Raw genomic sequence first — 21,417 nt, 5'->3', positions numbered from 1 at the left:
CATACTGCAGATACTAACAGCCTAAGCTGCTACCTTCCAAAAACCTTAGTTATTGTTCACATCTCATACTGTAGGTTCTTCCCAGTGTGTTTTGTTTTTGTTTGTAGCAAATGTCAGTTCACTGTGAAAACTACTATCTGGGAAAATATTCTGAGACATTGAAAACACTTCCTGCAAGGCATACTCTGAGAATACATCTTGAGATAAGCCTCAAAAGGCCAAAATGGTGGAATGATATTAGGCTCAGAAGTTAGGCACCATATTGCTTTGCTTTATCAAGAACACGAAACCAAAAGCATGGCCAAAAGTTGCCTAACAAATATTGCTGAGAAAAATTAATTTCCTCTGGACTTCTGGCAGGCTGCTCCAAGCTTGGGAAGCAGTGAGCTTTAAGAACTGTGGTTCTGGACTGGGCTCTTACATCCTGTTATGTATCCAGCTTTTAATCCTATTTTGCTCAGTCCTGGTCCTGAGTACCATTTGGCTATGAAAGTTTTCAATCTGTCCTTTTGTGTAGATCCATACCACTTCACTGCAACTACATTCAGTGTCTGCTAAAACAGACAACATCTCTGCAAAGACTTGGATTTGTAGCTGTATTTTTTTATACATCCCCAATTCTATTAACAGAGCTGCAGTAACTCTTGCAATAAATTAAATCTTCAATTCTTGTTCTACGAGTGAAAGAATGACCTAAACAATTGTTACATGCAAATGCCCTGTAGAAATGAGGCAGCAGAATATATTTATATCTCATATGAACAAGCAAGTTCATTTCATGTAAACAAGAGCTGAACTGTAGAGCTACAGTTTCCCCTTCCCTAGATCCTAAAAGCAAAATACCTGGCATGTTCATAAATCCCAGATAGCCTGTGAAGTCCCAAGAACTACTCTGAAATGAGTTTCCACCTTCAACAGAACTACATTACCCAAGGACCTTGCACTTCTAATTTGTCATTGTAATATGTTCTTCAATACCTTGCACTGACATTGTGTAATTTGACAGTGTTACGTGAATTGGTCTCTGAGGAAAAGTTATCTGGTAATATTCCCAGCACCTGTTAGTTTCACTGCCAAACATGGCCACTTTCACAAGAAGGACAGAGGATTTAGTTATTGCAGAACAATTATTTCCATATTGGTTAATTTTGTTGCAAAGTTAGAAGTGGCATCTCTAAAGTTTAAACAGCCTCCACCACCCCCTCGCACTCTCTCTGACAAAGGCTTAAAACAAAGCTGAAACTGCTGAGACAGCAATGATCAAAATTTATCATGTTTTGCAAAAAAAATGTTCTGAAAAATCGGGGGGGCGGAGGGGAGGGGAGCATGACTCTTTTTCATAAAACAGCAACTAAAAGATTCTCCAGAGTGGCTCAACAGACTAAAATACATCAAACAATGCACTGCCTACAAATCGCCAACCATCAACAGCACTCAGCTCATGGCTAACATGCTTCACTGAGCAAGGGACAAGGAAGAGAAGATAGAGGGCCAGTAAATGAAGAACACAGGCCAAAACATATACACCAACTTTGGCACATCAATATCTCTATTCAAACAAATAGCACATTGTTCTAACAAAGAGTAACTTTTTTTTTTACAGCTGTTATCCATAGATTACTGTGATAATGTAAACTAGACAAACAATGTTATCACAGATATGTACCTTAAAGCATATTTTAACACAGTTTAATCAAGAATTAAGGAACAGTTATCACTGCAATCAGTGAAAAGCATAGCTCATTAGATCAGACTATTATGGATGGAAAAAAAAAGTATATATATATAAAAAACAAAACTATTTGATTGTTTAAAAACTACCAAAACAATGATTACATAAAAATCACTGCTAACAAATTTTAAAGAAAGATATTTTCAAAAGAACATTGGTTGGAACAAATAAGTCTGTCTTCTAAGCAAAGTAATATAAAGGAATTTTCAGCTTTGCAAAATTACAGCTTGGTTCCTGATAATTCAGTATACTTCTCCCTCTGCTGGAAAATCCATCCTACTACACAATCCAAAGATGCATAAAGATGAAGTATGATTATAACATACTTCTCTGACTCCTCCTGCTTTAGACTTTACCCTAAACACAGCTCAGTGCTTTTATAATGAATGCTGCATAGCTTCAATAATTTATTCAATTTCTCTTCAGATAGGAGATTCATTTTTGTGAGTGACTCACAATCTGAAATCAAGGAATTATAACTGTTACTAGTTAAATGTTTCAGTTGATGGAGACCATTAAAAAGTTCATTATTAATAAACATATTTTCTCTTTCCAGCCACTTTTTTCCAGAAAGGAGGAAAGGAATCCTGTATATGGACAGAGTTCTAGAAAGCCATCGTTTCTCAAAATGGAGAGAGGGGGGAAAACGTGTTAATGTGCAATTACTTTAAGAGAACTTCTGCACACAGTTATGTAAAAGATAAACTCCTAACTTCATCTTCTAGAGATGCTGAATTCAATGCTTAGGTGCAAACTGATGGTTGAAATCAATAACAAAGCGTAACATGTAACCACGCTAATTTGTAGAAAACTTTTCCACTCAGATGAACACCTGATGGAATTAGATGCTCTGTACAAGTATTTCACAACTAGCATAACTAATTCAATTGTTTAACATTGCAAAGAGGTTTCGCTAGCACTTTGGAGTACAGAGGTTCTGGGGTAGGTGTATGTAAACTTCCATACAGATAAATATATATGCAGACAGAAAGACTCTTTTATGTTGCTGGAAGTATCTGTTGCTGACATACAGGCAGCAGACAGTGATGAATTTGGGCTGGATACCCATCCAGACTCAAACCACTCCAATGTTTCCAAGAACCAATTAACAAAATTTCACTCGAGTCAGCAGTTCAATTCCCGTATGTGCAGCAAGCTCTGCGTTCAGTTCACACAAAGAACAATCAGAAAGAATGAACACATCAAAAAGCAATTTCTTAAATGTGGCATTTATTTTGTTTAATAGCTACATCACACACTTTGTGATGACATTCTTCAACTTAGTTATCTTAATAGCATCATGATTGAACCCATTTTCTGGAGAAAACAAACTGTAATGAGCTTTGCAAAACGGGAGCCTACTTGAAAGTCAAAAAATAAGATCTTATTAAATGGAAAAGTAGCGCCCCATGAAATCTTGAGCATAGCTTTCAATCAGCAAGGCCTGACTCAGATACCTCCTACATTTTATCTCCTTTCTGAAAAAAAATTATGTACTATCTTCCTAGCTCAACAGTATTTTAAATTCCTTGGTATGCACACGTGTATTAGCTACATAGCCAGCTAAGATAAAGGTTAAGAGGACTGAGGAATCTTGCTACAACTTTTGTTCCTATTGACCTAAGACATAAACACTTTGAAATATGATGCCCAATGTCTGTTGACATCAAAACCAACTCATCAGCAGAATTAGAATGGAAAATAGGAATTTGATTTGAATGCCAATATTTAGCATAGCAGTCCTGCTCGAGTGAAACTAGCAACAATACCTCATCTCTCACACCAGAAGCCTTAAAAGGAAAAAGCTTGTAGTTTACTAATAATCATCAAACACTACAAAATTGCACTTTAAAACCTGTCTGCATCACCAGCTTTCCCTTGCAAGCAGCTGATCCACACAGGGCACACAAAGCACTGTTGAAAACTGCCCTCCGCCCTGAACAGGTAGTACATAAAATACGTAAGTACATAATACATAAGAAGTTCCTGCAAACATGAAAGTGTTAGTATCTTTGAAGATACTTTTTCAATTCAGGGAAGAGCTAAGATTGAGTTTCAAACTGGCATACGCATGGACATACGATTAAAGACTGAAAAAAAGAAACAACAGTAAATAAAAAGGTATTCAAAGACTCATTCAACCCAGACAAAATAAGTAGCAGACCATAACGAATAACGCAGAAGATCTGAAAATTGAGATAACATCAATAGAAACATGCAAAGGAAACCAAACCAGAGAGGAACAGGAAAAAATTACCCTGCAAATTTCACACACAGCTGCGCAATCAGTGATAAAACCAGAAACCTCTGAGAAGGAGATACTTCCGCAGAGCTGTTTCAGAGTGAATCCCAGCTGGTTGATTTCTCTGCAGCACTTTGGAGTTTATAATTTTAGTTTTAATTTGAAAAATCATAAGAAAATCCGGTATTTTCTGCCACTTTAAAATATGATCACAAAAAAATGCTGCTATAGTTGCCCTTCAGGCTGTCTCCATTTTCAAACAAAATTACTGCAGTTTTGTTCGAGTAAGGTATTGGATTGGGAATCAAAACTCATTAATATTTTAAGTACTTTGGCACCATGCATTAAACTAACATACGTCTTTGACCAAGATGCAAATAAACCAAGAATAAAAGAGTATTTACAACAATTTCTTGGGAAACAGGACTGGTCGAATCAACACCTACATTTCCCAGTAAGTCACTACACTGACTGTGTCTATCAGCAACATTCACCTAACAATTTTCACAAGGAAAAAAAAATAATCAACCTCTTCAAATCAACAGCACTGATGATTTTCATTCCTTTGTCACTCCCTTGATAGGAAATGATAACCTAAATCCATGAAGACAGAATGTAGGCATTATGAAGAGAAGAACTGAAAAAAAGTTTCAAGAATGACTGGGATTCTGTACCATCCAGATTCTGTGTGTTACCTTGGAACAGAAGTACCTCTCCAGCAGCTTTTATATTTGGTCTATCCTCAGCTTCTTCTGAGATTATCATAAACATTAAAATACTTTCAGCTGCTGGGCTGTCTCACTATACCAAGAACTAAACACAAAAGAACTTTCATTGAACCTTTAGGAAGTTCAGATTGGAAGCTAGGAAAAGGTTCTTCACTGAGAGGGTGGCCTGGGCACTGGCACAGGCTCCTCAGAGCAGTGGCCACAGCACTGAGCCTGCCGGAGTTCAAGAAGCGTTTGAACAGCACTCTCAGCATAGGGTTTAGTTTTAGGTAGTACTGTGTAGAGCCAGGAGTTGGACTATGTTCAACTTTCAAAACTGGATTATTTTTTTTTCCCCTTAAAAGTACCTGTGCACTCAGCTCCTACACCCATGCTAAGTAAATCTTTGACTACGCACCTGTCTAAATCGTTTATACTTTTTTCATATCATGCACAGAAAAAGCTCAGAACCATCACCAGGGCTCAATGTATAATTACTGACTCCAGTACGAAATTATGTATGTATAAACAGCTTTGGGATTTTTTATTTTATTTTTATCCTTCCCCATTTTCCCTTTCCACAGGACTACTTCACCTTTAAATCCTAAAGGTTAACTTTTATTTTTAATTTTGCCACTGGCATATTTACTTTGAATTTACTGCTGTACTGTGTAAATGCTAATATTTCACAATATATATATAAACCTTTGATTTTGCAATGTTATCATGCTGATTCATTTTGAGATATATATATTTAAGGTAAAGAAATACTGCAGCAGTCCCTGGCAGTGGCTTATGTTTGGAAACAGTTTCTATTCATCTGAAACTAGAGGTACTATTATTCATAATAAATTAATATTTTGCTAAATTTAGCCCATTCTTTTCCTAAATTGTCCACATTGAATGTCATTAATTTGAGCAACTGTGAGTTGTGAACCGTGAATATATATCTGCATGACTACATGAGCTGATAGGTTGATCAAGAATTGCATGCTTTTCATTCTCTCTTTTACTACTGTACTTGTTTTCTGACTTGTCTCTTTTTAGTATGATTTATTATTCAGAAATCAGAAGACCAATAAGAAAAATAGTTTCAGATAAATAGTATCCAACCCACATTCCATGCACACGTGTTTCTCCTTACATTAGTGTTTGAATGAAATGACCATTTCCTGAATTACTTTAAATTCCCGTGTCCAAAGACAGGAAGAGCAAATGTAAATGTCTTATTCAAGACCAAACCAAACAGCCATTTAGATTTCAAGTGAACTTGAAAAGACAATGCTATATTAACTCAAACCCAGCAGAATAACTCCACCCACTCTATTTACACACCACATGTCCTCATATGCATAACTTTTGGAAACATCTACCCTGGGATTGAAATTTTTCAAACATTCTCCCTATCCAAAAATGAACAGTTTGGTAAATAAAATCACATTGCCTCAGCCATTTCACTTATTCACCTGCAAGTGCCAAGAAACTGTAAACACTTCTCAACAGAAAGATAAAACTGCTTGAAAATTGGATCCTTGGTACCAACCTCATCATTTCTGATGATACCTCTCTGATACCTATGTCTGATTTGTGAAGCTGAAAAATAACGACTGTTAGAAACTGTGTTCTGGGTGTTCACTAGTTAGGACTTCAAATTTTAGTAGAGTCTAACAAAGTCTTGAAACAATCCAACACTTCCTTATGAAAAGTTATTCAAAACATGCCTATTTTAAAGAAAAAGTGGTTGTTGCCAATGTGCTGTTGAAGATGCCTACTCCTCTTACAGTAGCTCCTCTTAATACTGATGATCCTGTACATCTAATATACCATTGATATCTCTGGGTACAGATTCTCCTGAAGTCTCCCATAACCACACTGTGGTTTTTTTTCCACATAGCTGAACCCAGCCAGGAATTTTAAATACATCTCCTCAGTTGTAGGTTTTTTATGCAAAAGAAGAAGAAATTCCCTTGTCAGTTCATTGCAATTTTTCTCATCAGTTATGATTGATAACTGATATGGGAAGAGATTTTTTGTATCAAAAAAAAAATGTATCTTATTTAGAGAGATTAAGATTTGACTGAAACTTGCAAAGTGCACGTGCAATCAGCTAGAGCAACCACAGCATTTCACTAATGGCTAGAACTCTGTGCTATCTGGACCAACAGATGTGCTCCAGTCCAACTCTGCCTTACATCTATACTCTCTTGGTACAATGCTGTACTCAACCACTGGGTGAGACAGAAACATTTAAACCCACAAACCTGGTTGGCCTCCACTTATCTGTATGCTCATTTGGTGATGTCAGGTGAACAACAGCAGGCAGATAGTCCTTTTAGAAAGTCCTTCCTTAAAAGACCTGTCACTAAACCAGATGGGATTAGTAGACAACCAGAACAGACTGTCTTTGTAACACTGCGAAATGTCATGCTGCACTACAAAAGTCCTATAGCTGTCACTGTGAAGCATTGCTGCTTCATCTTGCTGAGGTGTGCAGGCATATTGTTACACTTGATCTCTCACTTGATCTTCTTCCCTTCACTTTTCCTTTGGCTTTAAGCAGGCTCCCAAACAGCACCATCTCTTCCACTAAAATTCCTGGTGTGTGTAAGAGTCCTCACATTTATAAGCTAAAGGCTAGTAACCTAAGGCCACGTGTACATGAAAGAAGTGTGCCTCATCGCAGCTATGCTAATGCTGTCACACTGGAACAGATACACACCATATACATGCTGTAACTTCACATGCTCAGCTTATACCAGCTTGACTTTACCTGGCAGCACAACAAAATACATTATGTAACTATAGTAAAAGGAATTGCCAAAACACAGAATGGGCTTAAGATAATGAGTTTTTAGAGGTTTGGTGCTGACTACCTATGACTGTCTGTCAAGCTTCATAGCCTAACAATATATGCTCTGTACCTTAAATGTAAAAGAGGGTTAAACTCAGTCTGCTTTGGGATATTCTTTCTTAATTCCAGTCTCTACAAAGCTGCCTTCCAGTATTGATAACAAGTCATATCAGACATCACAAAGAACTGTAAGTTATCATTTTAATTTTGCATTGCTAAATTTAGTTAATAAGAACAGATGCAGTTGCTTCCTTATCTACATAATTTTCTTTGTGCTGTTTAGAAAGTACAGGCCATGTTTACTGCTTTGTAAGTAACTATGAATCTGACACTTTGTTTCCCAGAATTATTTTTCTTACTCCATCTTGACTGGCACTGTCAGGGCACAGCAATCTGCAGAACAATCTCCATGCTTATGATTAAAGAGTTTTTCATGGTATTACTCATTTCTCTATTTCTCTGGGAGATAGGATAAATATATTCTGTAGTTAAAGGCATACATCTGAAAAAAAAAAAAAACCAACGATATTTGAATATCTCAGCTCAAGTCTTCTCAAAGCAGATATAAGAAAATCAATCTCACCCTGGTCTCATTTTGATTTCCTGGATTCTCTCCATTCATGAAACAGAGTATTAGCCAATGTGAATGGAAATATTATCTGTCCTAAAATGATAAGTATTACCCAGAAATGGGCAGGAACGGTTACTTGCTGAAAAGACAAACTTTGAGGGCTGAGCGATATTCAGGTTTAAGATCAGTTGTTTTTGCTGCTCATCCCAAGACTCAAAGTCTTAACTTAACAACAACACCATCTCTTGTGCAATGGATGCTGAAAACGTGCAGCCATGTTCTGTCAGATGCTAAAATAACCTTAGCATGTGTTGAAAAGAGAACAGCATATTACCAGGAAAGAAGCATGTAGATGTTACATTTTTAGTAATGAACACAACAAAAGTTTGCAACAAATTTATGCAAAGTCAGTGACACTGAAAAAGCCATAAGTCATACTAGCAAAGCATTCCTTCTAGAATGGATATAAAAACTGCTGGTTTTAATATGCTTGGTAAACTATGCCTGTCTTTGATGGAAGTCTCACAGTCTTCCTTAACAGCAATAGGATTTCATACTGATTAAGATCAATTGCAACAGGCTTCCTCCTCCACAAAGCCATATTTTCCCTTCCTATTGGTGAAAGACATTTTCCTTTCTCTGTGAGAGAGGACAAAGGTTAAGTCCACCAATTCAAGTACCTGGTATGGCATCAGCATGTGTCCCATCCCTAGCCCTCGCCAGCCCCCCTTCACTAAGCTTTAGTATATTTAATCTCAAAAATACTAAAGCACTGATATCACCATTTTAACAGACGACAAACAAACATGTATAGAACTATACAACTTGCTCACATGTGAAAATAAGGAATTGGACCCAAATCATTCCCATGAAGCTTAAAGGTTACATCACACCCTAGGTGTACAGAGATAGGTTCAGAAGCTAAGTTTCTATATGCAGAAGATTACCTCTTTTTTTCTTTCTCTCCCCCCACCCCCACCCCTTTCCATCTCCCTCTCAACGCACCTTTTCCTTTTTTTCCTCTAACTTTCTAAAGGCCAGAAGGGTACTAATACGACCACACCACCTTTGTGTTGCAGGAGTATGAAATTCCTACTGTCTAGCCCTTTCCCATCCTGAATTATATGCTGATACAGTGTACTCTTTTAAAGTGTGAAATAAAGAGGGGAGCAAGGGGAGAAAAAGGAAAAGGAAATTACTCCTTATATCACACACATGCAAAAAAAAAAAAAAAAAAACACTTTTCTCACTGCTATTAAACATGTAATAAAGTGAGAATTGTTTCAAAACAAATTTGAGGTACCTTTATCTTTTTCTTCATTCCCTTTACTTAAACTTATTCAAATTTATGAGCCTAAAGTACATGAAGAATATATACCCAAGAAAGGCACATGGACCTCAGTTTTTCTGCAGGTTCTTTGAGGTCCACTTTTTACAAGGAAAAAAGGCTTACAATAAGTTTTATAGTGTGTATCAGACCATAATCAAATATAACCACTGGGTGTCACTAATGTTCTATTTAAAAAAATAATAAAGGTCAGCAATTCACCATCTTTTATGTGTATTTTCAGGTGGAAATATTTCAACATGCTTTGGCCATCCCCAAGCTCTGAGCCTTCATAAAATACCCACATATTTATGACCAGCACTAAATTTAAACAGATGAATAAATGGGAGTACAGAATCTCGAGAGTTCTGTGTGCTTTCCCAAAAATCAATACTATTCCTGCCTCAACTCTAACTGAATAGTATTCAATTTAGCAAGCAACTAAATCCTGCCACAGAATAACAATACAGGAAAGTAGCTGTTTCTATGCTGTTGTTCTGAGAACAGACCAACCTAATTAGTTGGTGTCAAATACAACAAAAAAAAGCCAATGTGCTCCTACAGTAAAAATCAACAGATCCTTTGTTATCATTGCTATCAATTGATACTAAAATCCAGCACTGACAAGCATGCTCTGTATGACTGCATGGTTGATCTGTAAGTGAGCTTTGAAGGTGAAACTCTATAAATTTGTTCTCTTTTTGCCACCAGTAAATTACCTTTCCACAAGCAATACTCTGGTTCAGCCTGAATAAAGGAAACATATTAAAAGGATATTCTTTCATCAGATCTAGGGAAGGGGGTTGTCAAGGGTCAGGTTGTCAACCTTCTAATTACTTCTTAACAAAATATGTACAAACAATAAATCATTCAAGACAAAAATCTACCCTTTTAAAGTACACAGTTTCTGCCAGAGCAGAACAATATTCATGTATGCAGAAAGGCAGTTTTCTAGGTGTGTTATCTAAACAGTTCTTTTGATTTTGTATTTGAAAGGTCGACTCTAACACTTTAAACCTAAAACTACTGAAATCAAGTTTATCCTTGCAGTTTAAACATCTTCTTTTCTTATTAGCAATTCTATTTTTTCCTTTGATATTTTAGTTTGTAAAAAGGAGAGCATTGCCCATTCCCTTGGTTCTTGAATACTGATTGTTATTCAAAAAGAGCAAGCTTTTTACTTCTACACAATCTTGCTATAGTACATTGAGTGTAAGGAATACAAAAATGTTATGCTAATAACAGTATACCTCAGAATAAAGTTTTATATCATCACCAGTGGTTGCATGGTTCACATTCCAAACTAATCATATCCAATTTCATAAAGGTTTCTGTCTGTAATGACTTTATGCTGTCTGATGGATGACAAAATGACTGCTTCCCCTTCCTCTGCTACTCTGTGATCTGATTATAATATCAGATATCATCTGACATGCAAGTCTATTGGGTCATATGTGGATAATGCATATGTAATGTATATAATATATGTTTGTTCCTGCCTCCTTTTCCCTGGTGCTATGTAACTTTAACATTCAGTATGCATCACTCAGAGAAGCCTGACAGGATAACATCAACAGATGCAGACTGGTTAAAATAAAGCACAGAAAAGCTAGCAAAATTATCTTGCATTTTTCCCTCATCCTTACATTATTCATTAGATACTAAAATATGTATTTTATGTTTTTATTAAAAGGAAGAGATAGATACGTAAAGGAGATATATATTTGAGCGACATTTTAACGAGATGGAAAATGACCCTGAAGTGATGCAAGCACACATAGGCCTGCTTAAAGACAGAAGAATAGGGCTGATTTGCATTAACCAAGATCCCAAGTATCTCTTTGGTAAGGGCCATTTCTAAATACAGTTTCCTTGATTATAGCATGAAGAGAGAGATTCTGGGATCAGAAAAACAGCTTCATAACTGAAGGTTCTCTGGTGTCTGTCAAGCCCACAACACCAAACACACACACGTACTTCTGGAAATAAAGAACAAAGCTAAAAGTCACTATAAGACAAAGATCTTGTCTCTCACTCTCAAGACAAAGGAAGACAGAATTTTTCTATGATCACTTCTCTGAACAGGTGGCCCTATTCCTAAATTGTTTCTTCTGTCTAAGTAAATTGGATATTCCATGTTTTTTTTAATCTTTCGGGTTTCAGGGAGAGAAGGGAGTTGGTTTGCAACTGTCCATGTTCCCGGAGATATTTTCTTTAACTTATAAAACTGTAATAAAAAGACTGAAAGGCTTCTGCTGTATCTCTCTAAGCATCCATTCTGTCAGTATATGCTCTTCCTGGAACATAAAATGTTATGTGATGTTGCCCTGGAGGATGCTTAGTCATTTTTCCAAGGCATATACAAGAGTATTCCTTGGGCAATTATTCTGATCTATTTCAGAGTATTGCTACTTATTAATTACTAGCAAAGAGGAACAAATTTGCACTTTGGGACACTAAACTGGAAACCAAACAGTAAATATTTAAGAATAGCATAGCTGAGAACATAGCTATACAAATGCATATTTGTTTGGCTAGTATAAATCATTTGGACACCACCTTGCACACAACACCTTTTCCCCAAAATGTTATCTGCAGATAAGAATCCAGAACTGTTCCAGCCTCCTCCCACCCCTCCTTGTTGGATCTTCTACTAGACATCCAATTCCAGTGCTGTTCTACCTGCTGCATGCTCCAAAACATGGAGAAGAGAATTTAATGGAAGTGATCATTCATTTTCTCCCTTGATCGGTTAGGGCAAAGAAAATTTAGTGAATCATTTTGATATTTTGTGTAGGTGCTTCATATTTTTTTCAAAATAGTAAATTTAAGGTCTACTGAACTCTGAGATGAACTTACAGGCAAAAATAATTTACAATTGCACCTTATTGGGCAGACAAACCATGAAGAAAAGCAATGTCATGAGAAGCTTCCTTTATGACCAGTGTCACATCTAATCAGACCAGTTGTGATTTCTACCATTGGCAGAACCAACAAGTCTGAAGCACCTCAGTTACCATGAGGAACATTTTACCAAATGAATCACAGAACTTTCTCACAGCTAACACCACCTGGCAGAGTTCTGAAATGCTAGTGTTTGTTACCTTATGAATCCAACCCCTTCTATGTATAGTAGCACAGACTACTTCCCCTCCTACTGCATCCGGGGAGAAACTAAAGCAAATTTTGACACACAGACGAACACCACTCAAAAGGTACTTACATATTTTTACTGCCTTTTCTGCAATACGTGTGTTGTCCTCCCAGATTCAATAAATAAATAAATCACACTGGCTGTGCTGGCTTATTTTATCTCCCACCTCCATCTGTTCAGTTGCTCTCAGCTGGAAATAGGAGAAAAAGCAAGCAACGTTCAAATACCCTGCTCCCTGGAACATGGAGCAGTGAAGAGACCAAATTTTAGAAACAGAACAATATTATATATATGCACACACACACATTTTTTAATGCACAACTTATGTATATTGTATATATTTTTTTCTGTCAAAAAAATACAAATTGTATAGTCAGGTCAACATGACTACAAAATGACTGAACACAAGTGCAGATAACAGTAAAATTTCTATAGGACTCTGGGCTCTATAGAGCAAAATACATAGACCCTGTCACTTCTCTTCCCCATTAAAAAAAAAAAAAAAAAAGGTAGAGCTATTTTCAGTCTCTGCAGTTGGAATTGGAAAGAATTTCTGATGCTTTTGCAGCATTAGTTCCCAGGTTTCCCACATTAGGTGGAGGAAGGGGTAGAAAGAAAAAAATAAAAATCACATTTCAGGCAGCTCAGTGTCTGACAGTCCCAAATAACTGAATTATTACATCAACTTTTTTTTTTTTTTTTTTTTAAAGTTTTGGAATTCCTGCTTCATAGTTGTTCTGGTTTAAATTTAATAATGTTTCAAAGTTTTCTGCAGAACAGGGATTTCAGTCAACAGCCAGCTCTATAAATTGATCTGTTTGTTACTTTGTTAGGACAACTGCAGAGATGGAGACTGTACACTGGTGCTAGAGGTCTAAGCACCCAAGCATCAAACTAAGCTGTACAAACCATAACAAATTATTATATAGCTAGATTGCAAAGTAGCTGATTTATATCTACTACTTTTCTTAGTCATGGCAGGACTAAATAAGTCATTTGCAATGCTGAACCATCTCTCCTAGGCATCTCTCCTTTTCAAAGTTGGATTTTATTTTTTTGCATTTCAGGCTAAGACATAATGGAATAATTAATCTTTGTGCTGAGTATGAGCCCAGCACAAGAACCAAATGGAGAGCACTTGGCTTCTCTCAAGCTTGCTATGGTTACTTCATATCTGTGATACAAAGCAGAACAAATGCAAGGATGACCTCACCCACCACTTGCAGCAACAGACACGGGGTACTGTGCTGCCACCCACAAAACGCAGTTGGAAACAGAAGAAATTCAGCCTGGATGTTTCCTATTCTAGGGGATCTCTAGAGCAATGAGGAGAGGCAGAAGGTAAGAGGTAGCAACTGCTGTTCCCATCACCATCTCATCACAAGAATCTGTCAGCAAAACAGTGACAGATGCTTTAGCTAAATGAAAGCTGATGACTCCAGAACAGGCTGATGTATCACAAGGAGGTGCTGGGACAGCGAACTGGAGACCATTTGAACATCAGAATACACTGCTTATAGATCCTATATGCTGTACTTCACATTTTTTAGCATGGTTCAGTAACACAACACAGCTGGTGTCCAAACAGATGGAAAAACTGCTATCCAAGATGTTGAGTTTGTGGCCCTACTCATACTATCACACAGCTGGTCCTCTCAGTAAAACCGTACATTTAAGACCTTAACATTTATCCCTGATACTAAAAGCTCGTAGTCTGAGGCACTATACAGATGGACCACTGCACAGCCCTGGTTGGGCTGCACAGGCAGTGCCAAAATAAAGCTGCTTTAAATAGGTTATTTGACCAAGAATGATGGCAAACACCCTTCACCGACAAACGCAGCAGCAATTGTCATTTTTTATTTGATTTGCTTAACTCTGAAAATGAAAATATAGACTCTGATAACTATAAGGTCATAAAGAAATGAACCTTTTTGGGTACTTCATTAGTAATATATAAGAAATACCATAAGATTCAAATAACAGACTGCTTGTCCTGCTACCTTAATTTCTGGATTTATATATTTGCTGGAATAGCAAAGCAAAGCAAAACATAATGTTGATCAGATACAGAGAAAAATATTGTTTACATTGATAAGGTTCCTTTATATTTATACCATCCATAGAAATTCCAAAATATTACAAACAAAGAGATTTGACTTGTTTTCAGATGACTTTCAGAAGACAAATATCCAGGGGAAAATTAAAAAAAAAAAAACAAAAAAAGGCAAGTTTTTCCACAATTTTAACATATGGAAAATTATACAATTTTCTACTCTTCTTACCACAGCAAACCTTTGTGAACAGATGGTAGCAGATCTGTGTGATGCAGTGGGCAGCATTTCCATATCACACTGCTGGCAAATATCAGTGACATTTAACTCGTTTACTCGTGCACACCCTCAGAACATGCACGCATTGCTGCTCTGTCAGAGGTGTTTGGCACATACAAGCCCTCTCCTTAATACTACCACTTGTTTCCTCTAACCAAATGTATTGACATTAGTTTCCTCCTGTGCCGAATGAGCCAGAATGATCACAGAATCAAAGAATGGCTTGGGTTGGAAGGAACCTTAAGATCATCTAGTTCCAAACCCCTGGCCTGGGCAGGAATGCCACCCAATAGATCAGCTTGCTTAGGGCATCATCCAACCTGGTCTTGAACACCTCCAGGGATGGGGCATCCACAACAGGCACTCATTGCAGCCTGTCCACTAACATAAGCCTAATTAAAGTTCTCTTCTTTACCCCACCATGAACTTCAATAGTATGTACAAGGGACTTCTGAATTTGATCAACCTGAGTTAGGGAATTCAAGAGTTTAGGGAGATGGAGTGGGAAAAATAAAGCAGAAAGCATTGGGGGGGGGGGTGGGGGGGAGCACAAGCTAACAGGTAAGAAAACACAACAAAACCCCAAAGACATACACACACAAATTAAAGAAAACCTGAAACGCTCTTCCCACCAAGTCACTGGCAAAAACTATGGGTTTAATTAGGTCCAAATTTTACCTTTTGTCTCAGCTTAATTTAAGGTATGTAACAGGATAGGCACAGTGCCCTTTCAGTGAACTCTTTGCCCACTATCATTAATAATGGCTAGCATTCAGTTCATTTCTCATATCCTGTTTGCGGCTGTAGGAACCAAGAGGATGTTTCTCATAGGCATCACCTTTATTACTATCTCAGAATTGTCTGCAAGATCAGAACACACAGCTCACATCCCAAAATAATCCTAGAGATTCTCAGTGCTACTTAATAAAAAGATTCAAGCAAATTTCACTTTAACACATGCTAAAGCATTGTGCAGATCAGTTTGAAGACTAGAGTAAAATCTACATGCTCCTTACAGATATGTTGATTGGCAATCAATCATCCTTAACTATCCCTGCACAGTGAATCTCCACAGTTATAAACCTCTACAGATCCCTCAAATTCGCAGGAGAGAACGTGCAAAAAGAATTAGTTGTTCCATTTATAACCTTCTGGGAAATATATTTAGCTTACTGTTAACAGTAACTTGTTTTTTATTATTTACTATTAGCAATGCAAATCCCACAAAGGAATGCCAGTCACCAATTTAAAACTAAGAAGTCCATAGCGCTCCACAGATCATACATGTCATCCTTGAACTGACCTCTGAGAAATCTTGCATGAAACACAATTTATTTTAGCAACTGAATACAGGGAAAGCACTTCACTCTTGAGGTATGTGCCAGAAGTGCCACATCCTGAGTAGCATTTGCAAATATATAACATATACTTTAAATATTAATAATGTTCTTTGTATAACTGCTAAAAAAAATGCCAAGGTTCTTCTGTGGACACAAAAATACGAACAGGTGTTAAACCAAGCAACCTCTGCTGAAGTTAAGTAAACTCCACTGCAGTTATGGCTCACTAACTCCCACAGCCACACAAAGATGATGAACTTCTGCCTTCCTGAAGTAAAAATTTAGATAGCAACTGTTCTGGACAAAATACCTATGACTAAGCAAGCTCAGGGAGAGAGGCTTTGTGAAGGTCTCAGTTGCAGGGTTTATAGTACTTAGAAAAAAATCACAGAAGCAATATAAACCAAGAGACCAACTTCAGCTGCAAGCTCCATAGGATATGTATTAAAGATCTTACATGGTCACTGCCATTAAGGAGCAAAGAAAGGCAAAATCCCCAGTTATTTTTCTGATTAAGTCTCTAAGTATCCACTTGCAACTTTAGCTACTAGCACTTAAACAGAAAAGCATCTAGAAGTCAGTCATCTGAAGTCATTTGGTCAGATGCCAAGCAAATACCTGTCAGTCCCTTTCCTAGTAAATCTATTTGCAGTTACCTCTGAACACAGGACTCTGTCTCTAAAATATTTCCTTAATCTAAAACAAATAAGTACATCATTAAATGGTAATTTGACACTTTATTAAGAAAATGCCAGTAACTCAAACCTAACTCACTGAAAGACTGCTCACGAGTATTACTGTTGCTTTTTTCCTCCTGAAGTTTACTTCACTGAGACTGTTTTAGAAAGGATAAAAACAGCTAAATAATATTCAGTGCAACTGATTCCCATGAATTTAGTTTTAATCTAGAGAGGCATATAAGTTCTTTGCTTCTTATGGTCACAAAGCAGTCAGACTGGAGATACTTGGGGAAAAAAAGGAAAAAAAAAGATTTTTAGCTTTTCGTTTCTCAGGAGATTTTGTATTTTCAACTTTTTAGTCTGATTGACATACAGAGAAAAATATCAGAATCCTGTACAGTCCCAGTTACTACTAAGTACATGCTCAGTTCTATACCCACAGCTTTTTAAGAGTTAATTAGACAAAAGAAACTCGACTATAAAAATAAATGTCATCAGTGAGCAGAGTTGGTGAGATATGCCTCAGTTATATCACTAAGGAAGAATATTGATAACTATTTTACTTCAGTTCAAATGGTCTTAACAGGCTCACTGGAAATGCATAAAGCTTGTGGTCCCAAAGTTACCCAGAGTAACCACATTTGCACTGCCTAAGCCACACCCCAATATATATAGGCATTACACCGTTCTCAACACAAGAAAATACCGTTGGGGTAACTAGCAACGGTTCAGCTCTTGAGTATCAACAAGGTCACGAAGCGTATGCTACTGACTTGAGTACTGAAGAGTTAATTATTAGCCCTCAAAAAATTACCAAACCAAATCCCAGCAGCTTGCACACAGATCAATTACACTGAACTGTGAACTGTTGCACAATGGACTAGTTCACAGCATCATTTAGTACATCTCTCTTCATGCTGTATTCCCTGCAAAATCAAGAAACTGGTAAACAATTCCAGAGAGCACTTTGAAAAACCTACAGTTAGGTACTCTACATCAGTTGTTCCTCAGATCGCTCTGTTGAGTGTATAAGGAACACAAATTAAACTACTTGGATACTGTTTCCACTCCTTTTCCTTGACCAATGCTAATATACATTTATCTAGAAAAATAGTGCTTATTGTTTTTAATATTGCAAATGTAGAAGAAAATAGGTTCATTAGTGACATTCAACAACTAAATACATAAAAGATTTTATATTTTAGTTCCATCTGCAGTTCAAAGGACACAAAAGTGACAGCTATAATGTTAAGAGTTCAGTTGTTTTCACTTGCAACTTAAAAGCCCATATTACAATCATTTGAAGCGTAGATAACATTACAGTGGACTCAAGGTAGTCTTACCAAAAGCCAGTGAGTCTTAAGAATCTGTTGTTTTAGGCTACATTCAGATACACATAGGAAATAAGTTCGGCAGAATGACACAGCAAGTAAAATGTAGATTTATATGTTGCTTTAAAAAAAACATTCTACATAAGTGTCAGTAAAATTCAAGAAGAGTACCAATAGGAATGCAAAATGAAAATAAGACAAGAGGAAAGCTACTCCCTTACAGATTCTTGTTCTTATTGGAATAATAGCTTTCTTATAAAGTAAGGATGTATTAGTGACAAAGCACCACGAATTTACAGAAATACACAGTACAAGAGCTACCAAGAAAGCAAAACACACATAAATTAAGAACAAACTTTTCAAATGAGGGTCTGGAGTGTTTTGGCATATGTTCCCCAAAAAGGCTTTTAATTCAAGTCTTCCTTAGTTCTTCCTTGAAGAAAGAGTCTGTACCTGAAATCAGGCTTCAGAAATTCACAATCAGAATCTTGTTCTGGTGGTTCTCCAGTTCCTAGATAAGAGCCTGTACTATAAATAACCGTGTTACACCTTTATCACCTTAAGGACAGAAATGTCTGCCTCTGAGACACAAAAATTAAAACCTTACTGTAGCATAATACAACTCAATTTTGTTAAGGACATATGTATCTGAGGTTTTGTTTGTTTGTTTAAAAATATGACCAGGAGAAATGCCTGGAAAATCCTTCATATACATCTACTGTCTTCAAAACACAGTCTCATACAGAATGCTTAATCATGGGTCAGGAAAGTTATTTGTATGTAATTGACTATAAAATCATTTGTTGTTTTACTGAATCATCATTTAGAGTGAAAGTTGAAGAATATGCACTTAGAATCCCGCCAGTGAGTTCACAAATAACCACATGCATTTAATCCTTTTCTTCCTGATGCTTGTGAGATTTATAGAAAAGATACACATGATCAGAACTGCAAAAGTAGAAAGCATCATTCTTTCATCTGATGAAAAATATTAAAACAACAGTGCCTCCTATATTATGTTAGGATCCAAACTTTCTGAAAGTGATTCCAAACATTTGTTCACTAGAAATTTCACTAAAATTCTCTATAGCATTAGCATTTAGCAGAGAGCAAAAAGAATAAACTGAGCCAACAGGACTAGTTAATACTTAATTGTATGTCACTAATGTACAAAGTTATGCCACATATCAGTACTTGGAGTAACTCGGGTTTACGTTGTCTCTGCTTTCTTAGCATTTGGGTATTTACAACAGAAAAATAAACAAACAACTCAATCATTGCTTTAAAAAAAATCCCATCCCATACAACTCTCTCCAAAAATTCTAGCCATCTGGAGCTGGCATCATGATTAGACAGACTGGGAAGGAAGGAAAGAAAAGCCTTGAAGCTTCTGAAGAAAAGTAAGATACAGGGCTCCCAGAAATCACCTGCCTTAGTCATGGAGTCAGCACTACTGAACAAGTGCCTCAAATCCTTTGTGCTGTTTTAACTATCTGTCCTTTTCCCTACCCCACAATTTAATTAGATTACACTTTTAAAACAGTGGTTCTTTCCCTCCACAGGTTTCTGATTGTGGTTTAAAAGAACTCTTGAAAAGATGCAATTTAGGAGCAGCTTTTAATGTTATTGTTTTTTATTTTACTCAGCTTCATTCTTTAAAATTGAAGCATTGGTGATTACAGGAGAGTAATGGTCCACAGTGGTGGACATGTTTAGACACCCAACTACTGCAGAAAGCGTTCAGCATTTATGTACCCTTGAGGAAGGAGAACCTTCAGTTTCTAGAAACATGATCTTTTAAAAATATCCAAGCAAAAATTGTGCTGTAACAAGGTCTTTTCAGCAGTATAGAAGTGATCATCCTTCACAGATGAATGTCTTCTTCAGCACACAATGAGCAACAGTTTACAAAGTTATTAGGCCAATCTTATTCTTTCGGTAATAACAAAAGTACAGCAACAAAAACACATTCCAGTTTAGAAATCAGTATCAGAAAAGAGGTGCCACATATTATGGGTTGAAGCAGATGATTTTCTCCAAGCTAACAGCTGAATTTGAATTCTAGAGGAAAAAAAAAAAAGTAACTTTTCTTCAAATAAAAATACAATTTTTTCAAGAATGCAGTGAAGATTCAAGGCAGACATCACGAATCACTAGGAAAACATTCACAGAATCACAAAAGCATTGTGCTTAAAAGCTTTCTGTCTCTTGTGAACAGGTAAAGGCCTTCAGCAGAACAGGAACTGACACAGTGGTCCAAACAGGGTGTGCTCCTCATTCTTCAAGATACCAAGTCAAGAATGCAGCATTTCACTTTTGAAATAAAACACGGTCCAGTATGGCTATTTATCTTCCATAATGTTCCTTCAGACTTTTTTTTCCCCCAGGCTATGGGCAGAACATTTTTTTCATGTGTGCTTTAGGACTTCTTGTGCAAATTTCACAGTGTAGTCTTCTGAACCATTTCTTCCCTCCCCATAAGACACTTGGATTTTTACCCTTCTACCACTAAGCAAACCTAGAAAAAAAATGGCTATACGTTCTTTTGTTGTTGATGTTTTGGTTTTGCTTGTTTTATAATCATGATTTTTATACCAAACACGTATTTCCTTCTGATTATTCTGTATAACATCTTATTTTGTCAAGCAAATATATTCCTTCCTACAGCAAATGAAAAAAAAAAAAGTTATTTCTCCATAGCATCTGTGTAGCTCAGTGCCTGCTTTCTAAATTTGGATCGCTCTCATTTGCCTCTCTCTCACTCATTTAGGAAGCCACAGAAAGGAAGATGAAAGTCCCAACCTTTGAATACTTACAGGTTTGTTTTTTTTTTTTCTTTCCTTGTAGTTTGGAGAAGGCAAACAAAGAGTCATCCATACATACCATGCAAACAAGGTCTTGAGAGGTTATCTAATCCACCCTGCTAGACCAAGCCAGGAGCAAAGTACCCTAAGCATTCCTAACACCTTGTTAAATCTCCACCTAAGGTGCTGCTCCAACTGTGGTTTATTAGCATAAATTAAACTGTCATTTTGGTTCTGTCCAGCAGCTGCTTTCCTGCAATAATAGGACATCTCCTCCCACAATTCCAATTAATTTCAAGCCAAAGGAGAGAATTCCTGGGCAAACAGCTTACGGTAGAGGTACTG

The 21,417-nt window shown here is 36.8% G+C and overlaps 1 long non-coding RNA gene across 1 annotated transcript in view; it reads right to left on the bottom strand.

The window, feature by feature from the left end:
- The window catches only part of LOC106033651 (uncharacterized), a 393,452-nt gene that overhangs the window by 369,971 nt on the left and 2,064 nt on the right, over positions 1–21,417 (bottom strand). Inside the window, exon 2 of the long non-coding RNA XR_007161881.2 lies at positions 12,654–12,774. This is a non-coding gene — a long non-coding RNA (uncharacterized lncRNA). The remainder of the gene's footprint in view (positions 1–12,653; positions 12,775–21,417) is intronic.

This window comes from Anser cygnoides, chromosome 11 (genome assembly GCF_040182565.1).
Source record: "Anser cygnoides isolate HZ-2024a breed goose chromosome 11, Taihu_goose_T2T_genome, whole genome shotgun sequence".
Lineage (NCBI taxonomy): Eukaryota > Metazoa > Chordata > Aves > Anseriformes > Anatidae > Anser > Anser cygnoides.
This window is presented reverse-complemented; position numbering and strand designations above follow the sequence as displayed.